Genomic DNA, 9034 nt, shown 5'->3' with positions numbered 1-9034 from the left:
TTCAAACTGTGTTATGCAAATAAATCAACCAAAGATAGTTATAATACAAATTATGAATCATAAGCAGTGGCCCAAGATTTTTGCATTTTTAACAAGCTTCCAGGTGATGTTGATGATGCTGGTCTGAGAACCACATTTCGAACAGCAAGAGATGGAGGTAGCTGACATGTGGTTACTGATATTGCTCAATTGCCTTCCAAGAGGGTTCTAATTTACCATGAGTTGAGACTGCTACTGTTACTGAAAGTGGGGTTGGCTGCTTGTGGTGTTAAAGCCAATAAAGAGGAAAGTTTGCTTTATTTCAGAGGATGGCAACTGCGGGGTGGGGTGGGGCCAGACGAGTCCAAAGGCTGATACCCCCACTGACAATCAGTGAGGAAGAGCTTTATAGGCAGAGGGAGGGGGCCACATGCAGAAATAGCACAGTCAGGTCTGAGAGCTTTTTTTTTTTTGCTTTTTAGGGTCACACCTGAGGCATATGGAGGTTCCCAGGCTAGGGGTCAAATCAGAGCTACAGCTGTGGCCTAAACCATAGCTGCAGCAACTTGGGATCTGAGCTGAGTCTGTGACCTACACCACAGCTCATGGCAACACCGGATCCTTAACCCACCGAACGAGGCCAGGGATCGAACCTGCATCCTCATGAATCCTATTTGGGTTCGTTAACTGGTAAGCCAAGAAGCAAATTCCCTATTTTAGCCTTCTTTAAAGCTGGGTGGTCATGTGACCACACTTAGCCTACTGAGATGCCAGTAGAAGTCATTGTCCAGGGCGGGGGCATGGTCCTTCCTCTCCAGGCCTCTCTTCTCCAGCTCAGGTGTAGCCAAGGCAGTGGTTGCTCAGGAAGCCTGCTTCAGCCACCAAGTGGAAGCTACATGCTGAAGGCGGCAAAAATGGGAGAGCAGAAGCCTGGTTTCCTGGAAAGATGGAGTCTCACCTACTACTAGAAGTCTTTTATGTGAGCAACGGCCTCTCTTTTTAAAGCACTGTTCTTTTAGACTGCAGAAAAACTTAATCCTAGAGATACTTCTGGCCTCCAGCAGATCATGGGTATATCTTCTGATCTGTGACAGTGGTGTGAGCTGGATCTTGAAAAGTAGGGATGTTGCAGTCAGAGAAGGGAGGGAAGGCTGAGGAGACAGAAGATGGACAGACATGAAGCTGTGAGAGGGCTTGGCCTGTGTTTGGTTCACTGTTGCTGCAGAACAACCCCCTCGAAAATTTAGATGCTTGAAATGAGAAGAGGGTGTCACATTGCATGCTTCTGTGGGCTGGCTGGGCTCCATGTGGTCTTAGCTGGGGAATGCCTCTCTGGCTGCATCAAGCTGGTGGATGCTGAGCTGGGAGGTTGCAGAAAGCATCTTTCACACCTCTGAAACCTTGGTTTGGGCAGGGGAGGGGGAGGCCCTGGTGCTCCTCCATGTGGCCTCTCTCCTTCACGAGGTGATCATCCCCCAGGGTCTCTCTCATGGCTGCAGAGCCTCAACTTCCCTCCGGGGTGACTCTGAGATCCAAGAGGGTAAAAGTGGCAGGTCAGCCTTCTTCTTCTTCTTCTTTTTTTTTTTTTTTTTGGTCTTTTTGTCTTTTTAGGGCCACACCAGCAGTATATGGAGGTTCCCAGGCTAGGGGTCCAATTGGAGCTGTAGCTGCTGGCCTATACCAGAGCCACAGAAATGTGGGATCCCAGTCACACCTGTGACCTACACCACAGCTCATGGCAATGCCAGATCCTTAACCCACTGAGCAAGGCCAGGGATCGAACCGGTGTCCTCATGGATGCTAGTCGGGTTCACTAACCACTGATCCATGACAGGAACTCCAGGTCAGCCTTCTTGGTGGTAGGAACGTTCCTGGATGTGGCCACCTCACCTGCATGTCCTTCTCTGGGCCAGGTTGGCTTTGAGGGATGGCCATAGGTGTTCTCTCTGTGGAAGAAGAGGCATCCATGGACAGGGAGGGCAGCTGTTGGAGACTCACCCACTGCCCGTGTTTTTAGTGACAAGTTCCCCGTGGCTGGGATATAGGCTAAAAGAAATGGACACAAGAGGAATGTGCCTGCAGAGGCATGAGCTGCATCTGTTCATGAGCTCTGGTTTTTACTCTATAGACAAAGCCGACTCCAGCTTGTGTGGTGGCCAAACCACACCCTGCTCATAAAGACAATGAAAGTCAGTGTGGATCCATTACTCCCCATGTTGCACAAGCATTATCTTAGGTAATAAAGGTGGGGTCAACTAGTGGTTGGCAGCATGGAGCTTGGAGCCAGATGACCTGGCTTCAAATTCTTGACACATCCTTTATTAGCTGTGTAACCTTAATTGTTCTCTGTGTCTGCTTCCTTTGCTGTAGAAGCAGATAAGCATGGCTGACCTGTCTTCTGTAGTTGTTGAAAGGATTAAGAGAGATATGTCACTTAGTGTCCTGTAGGCATGGGCTCTTATTGTGAATGCTCCCACTAGTGCTGGGAGACAGGCAGGTATCATTGCTCTCATTTGAAAAAGAAAGTTAACTGAGATACCAGGAACTTAAGATTCCAACCCAGACAAGTGACTCCCAAACCTGCTGCTTCCTGAAGTTCCTACCGGTTGTGTCTGGATGTGCCCCCAGCTCCAGGAGGCAGTGGGACAGAGTTTTGTTCTTTCCACATGTCCTATATGAGCCTAGAGTCTCCACTTATTATTCCTCAGAAGCCCTCTGCTCCCCTAGCAGCCTCGCTCTGTGTCGAGGCTCTGACTGCTACTTGTAAAGCTATAGTGTGGAGAGTGCTGTAAAAATACTAACATCTGGGGGTTTTGTGGGCCTGTGCAAAGTGTGCATCTCAGAGGGCATAGTCCTCAGTGGAGACTGAAAATCTTTTGGGTCTGAAGCTGCCTTGAACTCGGACTGCCAAAGAGGCTCTCAATGTGACCTCGCACTGCCTTTCTGCTCCAGTTTATTGACTGCTGCTTTGTGAACCTGTGAGTTACATTTGCAGCGTTCTGAGGCTGAAAGGGTTCCTGTAAATGCTCCATGTAATTAATTATAAACAAAGCAGCCAGCCAGGAGCACAATGCCCAAAGAAATCCTCAGCAAGCCTCATTGCATGCTCTTTTTTTTTTTTTTTCTCCGCTGAATTTCTATCCCTCCAGGAGCTTCAAAAGTGCAATCCTCTTTAACTACAGATTCATGATGTTGAGGCCATTATTTTTAGATACTGCAGTTTTAAGAAGTGACCCAGAAACAGGATATAAACACAACCTCTCCCCACCTCCCTTTCCCCCAAGCAAAGAACCAGATTAAACTAGTCCAGGCTTGTATGAATATTTATGCTAGAACCTCTGCCAGATAAGATTAGAGGAGTTCATCCTGCCAGGCGAACACAGACTCTGTACTCAGATTTAATGAGAAATTGACATGTTAATAGCATATTGATGCATCCTTCACCAGGAAATCTATACATGTGTCTTGGGGCCCAGGAGAGGTGCTGTTTTGTCATTTTTAGTTCTACCAAGAAAGCAGTTGTTGCAATGAGAAGAATTCCAAAGACATCCTGCTTTACACAAAAGATGAGAAGTGGGGTTTCTAGTGTGAATATACCTGGGAAATTCCTCTCTTGACACTGCCTGTGAGTTTGTAGAGGCTAATTCTTCTAAGTAGTGTTTCCCAGGGTGTTTTGGAAGAATGTGATGACTGTAGGGAGTTAATAGCTCTCACATGAAGAGAAGGGGCACTAGGGCAAAAATACTGGGTAAATGATGAGGTGAACAGATTTCTTTTCCTTTTCTTCCTTCCTTCCTCCCTCCCTCTGTCCTTCTCGCTCCCTTTCCTTTTCCTTCCTTCCTTCCTTCTCTCTTTCTTTTCCTCTCTCTCTTTCTTTCTTTCCTGTTTAAGGGCACTCAGGGCATATTGAAGTTCCCAGGCTAGGGGCTGAATCAGAGACACAGCTGCCAGCCTACACCACAGCCACAGCAATGCCAGATCTGAGCCATGTCTGTGACCTACACTGCAGCTCATGGCAACGCAGGATCCTTAACCCACTGAGCGAGGCCAGGGATAGAACCTGCATCCTCATGGATACTAGTTGGGTTTGTAACCTGCTGGAACCTTCCTGAACAGACTTCTTTACAACAGAACTTTTCACCCTTTCACTTTCCAAGAAGCAGAGAAATTATGCTGTGCTTTCAGACTTTTTAGACTACGGAGTTCTTCTTTCTCAAAGTAACATGTCCCAGAGCATACAACTTTTTTGTATGTGTTATGCCTCCCCTTGGCAGGCTAAGGATCCCATCTCAGAAAAACATGTTTAAATGCAAAAAATAAAACACATAGGATTATAAATGAAACAATTTTTATCAAAACCAAAAACACTACTAAAAATATTTTGAAATATTTAAAAATGGGCATACATTAATATAGGCACTTTTTTTTTTGTCTTTTTGCCATTTCTTGGGCTGCTCCCACGGCATATGGAGGTTCCCAAGCTAGGGGTCTAATCGGAGCTGTAGCCACCGGCCTACGCCAGAGCCACAGCAACAACGGATCCAAGCTATGTCTGCAACCTACACCACAGCTCACGACAACACCGGATCTTCAACCCACTGAGCAAAGGTAGGGATTGAACCCACAACCTCATGGTTCCTAGTCAGATTCGTTAACCACTGCGCCACGATGGGAACTCCTAATCTAGGCACATCTTTTTTAATGGGTCTAATAATTATAGGTGTTTCAAGGTACTGACGGCCATGAATGTTATTTCAAGATATGGTCATTCCTCAGTATTCATAAATTCTGATATTGTGAATTCATCTACTTGCAAAAATTTATCTGTAACCCCCAAATCAATACTCATGGCCCTTCTGTGGTCATTTGAGCAATGAGAAATTTTAGTCGCCTGATCTACCTTTCTCAGCTAAGGTTGAATAAGGTGGGATTCTGCCTTCTTGTTTCAGCTCTCACACTGTAAACAAGTGTCCTTTTCATGGTGTATTTACTGCTATATTTGGGTCATTTTTATGCTTTTTATTGGTGATTTCACTGTCTAAAATGATCCCCCAGTGCAGTGCTGAAGTGCCGCCTTGTGCTCTTAGATGCAAGAGACTGTGATGTGCCTTATAAAAAAAACAGGTGAGCAGTTAAGCTTCATTCAGATGTGAGCTGTAGTACTACTGGTGGGTGTGAATTCAGTGTTAATCAATCAACTATAAATTAAGTGAGGTGCCTTTAAATGAAAACCACACATTAAAAAAGACTGTGTATTGACTGGTTGATGAGAATATTGTGACCAGAGGCTCACAGGAACGTAACCTCACTTTTCCCCTAGGAGTAATGTTTCAGCATTTGCTAGTTCAGTGTTCAAGGTGACCTTACAGAACATAATTGCTGAATACTGAGAACTGATATAGGTGCTAACATACAACTTTTTGTAAAAATGCAGTGTTTTATTGTCTACGATCATATTTAAAGGAGATGATGAAATTTACTTAGAAGGATAATTTTTTCCAGTCAAGCTCATAGACACCCTGAATTCTGAGGGAGGGGATACCCATAAACCCCAGTTAAGAATCCTTTCTCTAGGGGGACTAGCTTGGGGAGAGGGTGGAATGCGGCAGCTGGTGCAAATTCCTGAGGGCTCAGGTCCTGCTCTGTTGTGTATCAATACAAGTCTCATTATGAAGATTTTTTTTTAACTGATTTGCTTTTGCTGGGGGCTCAGAACTCAGGTACTTCCATCCTCCCACCTGAACCTGTTCAGAACCTGAATAAGATCCAGGAAGATGCAGGTTTGATTCCTGCCTCGCTCGGTGGGTTAAGGATCTGGCATTGCTACGAGCTGTGTAAGTCACAGATGTGGCTCAGATCTGGCATTGCTATAGCTGTGGTATAGGCTGGCAGCTGAAGCTTCGATTCCACCACTAGTCCAATAACTTCCATATGCCGCAGAGGCAGCTGTAAAATTAAAAAAATAATAATAATAAAGCAGGAAAAAGTGGCAGGGACAGAGATGACCTCTAGGATGGAAGAAAGAAAGAAGGTGGTCAGGCTCAGGACAATCCAGCCTGGGAATCTCCTCCCTGCACCTTATAAAGCTCTCTATACACCCACTCTAGTTTCTTCCAGCTTTTACAATGACTCAATTCCTTGAGGGCCTTCTAGAAAAAAAATCAGGGCCTAAAATGAATTCTCCACCCTTCCAACAGCAGCAAAAGCAAGACAAGATTATCAGCTTTGGAGTTCCCATTATGCCTCAGTGGTAACCACCCTGACTAGTGATCATGACAATGTGGGTTTGATCCTTGGCCTTACTCAGTGGATTAAGGATCTGCGCAGACGCGGCTCTGATCTGACGTTGCTGTGGCTCTGGCGTAAGCAGGTAGCTATGGGTCTGATTCGCCCCCTAGCCTGGGAACCTCCATGTGCCTTGGGTGTGCAAAAACAAAAACAAAAAACTTGAAAATCATATCAGTACTCCCCGAGGGAAAAAAAAAAAAAAAAGATATCAGCTTCACTAGTACTCTGGGAAATGAACATTAGAATAGCAATTAGGTAACTTCACATTTTAAACAGAGGGGAGATTGAATGGAATTCTTTTTCAAGGAATACAAAATTTTAGTGCTGTGTTCTCTGAGTCTATCTTGAGACTGATTAAGATTTCAGATTAATAAAAAAAAATAACAAGAGTACAACAAGTATTGGTATTTCAGTGCTTAGAAATAAGACGAGATGTTGAAACACCAAAATGAGGAGGGGACGGATATACCAGGTGGCCAGAGCTCAGTACCTCCACACCTCACACCTTCCTGCCTAAAACAAACAGCCTCCTGAGGACTAGTTGGTCCCCTGTTGATCTGCCTCCTGGGGACATGTACTGGTCATGCTGAGCCAAGGATTATGCGCAGGTGACAGAAGTTAATGGGTTGACAACAATTTAAGTGTTTTGGCTCCTAAAACTGAAGCTCACGAATAACCTGGCAAATGAATCTTGAGAGCAGAGGTGGGTTTAAGTCTACGAAAGGTTAGGTTTTAGGGTTCCTTCTAAAGCCCTGGAAGGGGCCCCATCAGTGAATTCAGAGTCCTATGCTTTGTCAAATGTGCAAAAGTCAGACATTTTACACTTGAACTTAGCCAAAAGGCCGAGAAGCGATAAAGTCAGACATTTTAAACACATTCGTGAAGATGGGATTAAAATGATGGAATAGAAAGACTGGAGCTCAACTTCTCTTCTAAAACAACAAAATTCGCAACTAAAGACTGAGCAATCTTCAACCAAATGGACCAGAAACCTTCAAAAAGATATCCTACTCCAGAAGAAAAAGAGGAGGCCACATCAAGAGGTAGGAGGGCGATTTCACGATATAAACAATCCCTTACCTCCTGGGTGGGAAGCTCTACAGACTGAAAACTAACTGGTTAACAGAGACTCACCTACAGGAGTGAGAGTTCTAAGCCCCACATCAAACTCTCATGTGTGGGGATCTGGCACGGGGAAGAAAGAGCCCCTGGAGCATCTGGCATTGAAGGCCAGTGGGGCTTGTGCACAGGAGCTCCATGAGACTGGGGGAAACGGAGACCCCATTCTTAAAAGGCACACATGGAATTTCACGTGCACTGGGTCCCAGGGCAGAGCGAGGTCTCCATGGGAATCTGGGTCAAACCTGAATGCAGTTCTTGGAGGACATCCTGGGAAAACAGGGGTGAACGTGGCTTGTTGAGAGGGAAAGACATTGAAAGCAAAGCTCTCGGGACTATTCAGCAGTGTGCCTTTCTCTGGAGGTGGCCATTTTGGGAAAATCTGGCCCCAGCCATCAGAAGCCCCAGGACAAACAACAATCCAGGTGGGATCACAGCCCTGCCCCTCAGCAAACAGGCCACCTAAAGACCCCTCAGGCACACAGCTGCCTCTATTCCCACCCAGAGACTAAGCCCCACCCACCAGAGGGATTAGAATCAGCTCCGCCTACCATCAGTGGGCAGGCATCAGCCCCTCCCATCAGGAAGCCTACAGAAAGCCCCCATACCGATTTCAGCCACAAGGGGGGCAGCCACCAGAAGTAAGAGAGGCTACAACTCTATTATCTGTAAAAAGGTCACCACACCAAAAACCTATAAAAATGAAAAGACAGAGAACTATAACTCAGATGAGGGAAAAAGGAAAACCCCCAGAAAATCAGCTAAGCGATGAGGAGATTCTCAGCCTCCAGGAAAAAGACTTTAGACTGCTGATGCTGAAGATGATGCAAGACATTGGGAATAAACTGGAGGCAAAGATGGATAACTTACAGGAAACACTGACCAAAGAGTTACAAGATACAAAACTGAAACAAGAAGAGACGCAAACTACAATAACTGAAATAAAAAATTCATTAGAAGCAGCTAACAGCAGAATAAAGGAGGTAGAAAAATGAATAAGTGAGGTGGAGGACAGATTGGAAGAAATTAAAATGAGAAACAGAAGAGAAAAAAGATTGAAAATAAATGGAGAGAGTCTCAGAGAACTCTGGGACAACGTTAAAAGCACCAACATCTGTATTATAGGGGTGCAAGAAGGAGAAGAGAGAGAGAAGGGAACAGAAAAAATATTCCAAGAAATAATAGCTGAAAACTTCCCTAACGTGGGAAAGGAACCACCCACTCAAATCCAGGAAGCACAACAAGTACCATATAAAATAAACCCAAGGAGGAATACCCTGAGACACATATTAATCAAACTAACCAAAATTAAAGACAAAGAGAAAATCTTGAAAGCAGCTAGGGCAAAGAAACAAGTAACATACAAGGGAACCCCAATAAGGTTATCGGCAGATTTTTCAGCTGAAACTCTGCAGGCCAGAAGGGAGTGGCATGATATACTTAACGTGATGAAAGGAAAAAACCTCCAACCAAGATTACTCTACCCAGCAAGGCTCTCATTCAGATTTGAAGGAGAAATCAAAACCTTCACAGATAAGCAAAAGCTGAGAGAATTCAGCAACACTAAACCAGTCTTACGACAAATACTAAAGGAACTTCTCTAGGCAGAAGAGAAAAGAGCAATAGGAAACAAAAATTCCACAAATGA

This window comes from Phacochoerus africanus, chromosome 16 (genome assembly GCF_016906955.1).
Source record: "Phacochoerus africanus isolate WHEZ1 chromosome 16, ROS_Pafr_v1, whole genome shotgun sequence".
In the NCBI taxonomy this organism is placed as follows: Eukaryota; Metazoa; Chordata; class Mammalia; order Artiodactyla; family Suidae; genus Phacochoerus; species Phacochoerus africanus.
Note: the sequence above shows the minus strand (reverse complement) of the source record.